The sequence below is a fragment of the Seriola lalandi genome, unplaced genomic scaffold (assembly GCF_002814215.2).
Source record: "Seriola lalandi dorsalis isolate HSWRI2012SDOR001 ecotype SW California unplaced genomic scaffold, Sedor1 jcf7180002054981, whole genome shotgun sequence".
NCBI classification, from domain to species: Eukaryota; Metazoa; Chordata; class Actinopteri; order Carangiformes; family Carangidae; genus Seriola; species Seriola lalandi.
Genome location: NW_019525661.1, coordinates 940976 through 941869, shown reverse-complemented (window position 1 = coordinate 941869; position 894 = coordinate 940976). Strand labels below are relative to the sequence as shown.

Genomic DNA, 894 nt, shown 5'->3' with positions numbered 1-894 from the left:
AGGTTTCTGGGGTGCTAGACGAGTCTTTACAGTCCTATGGAGGCGGTTAATGCTCCTCTCACTAGTGTGTAGGCTGTAATGAGTGGGCTAGTAATGACCAACAATTTCAGCAGCGGGTCCTGCAGACTGTTATCAAATGGAACTCCATAGCTTCATGTGTCATGTGGGGAACTGGATCAATCTCTCCTCTTATGGCTTTGAATTTTCCCTCCTGACAAAACACTGTAGATGTTCAGACCCCCCCACATGAAAAGAAATAATCCCCTCATCAATCTACTCGCAATACTGAATATACATGAAAAAAGAATTTTTGGAATTTTTGCAGATTTATCAAAAGTGGAAAAACTGAAATATCACACCGACATAAGTATTCAGACACTTTGCTGTGACAGTTGAAGTTTAGCTCAGGTTCCTCCATTTCTCCGGATCATCTCTGAGATGTTTGTACACCCTGACTGGAGTCCACCTGTGGTAAACTCAGCTGATTGGACACGATGTGTGAAGACACACACCTGTCTATATAAAACCTCACAGCTGACGATGTAGATCAGAACAGAAACCATGATCAGAGACAGGACTGTGTCGAGGATCAAAAACATTTCTGCTGCAATGAGGGTTCCTGAGAAGAACAGCGGTCTCCATCATTCTCCCATGAAGAAGTCTGAAACAACCAGGACTCTTCTAGAGCTGGACCTGGACTGACTGAGACATCAGGGAGAGGAGAGGAGACCAAGACCCGGTCTCTCTGAGCTCCAGAGATCCTGTGTGGAGATGGAGAAACTTCCAGTTTCTGTTTTTATGTTCTTCTTACAGATACAGGTACTGTCTAAAAATAGTGACTGGTACTCTTACACTCTTCCCAACACAGAGGCAGTACACGTTCTTTATAAAAAC

General features: G+C 43.8%; 1 protein-coding gene across 1 annotated transcript in view; it reads left to right on the top strand.

Annotated features, from left to right (window-relative positions):
- The window catches only part of plppr4a (phospholipid phosphatase related 4a), a 40414-nt gene that overhangs the window by 33297 nt on the left and 6223 nt on the right, over positions 1-894 (top strand). The window lies entirely within an intron of this gene.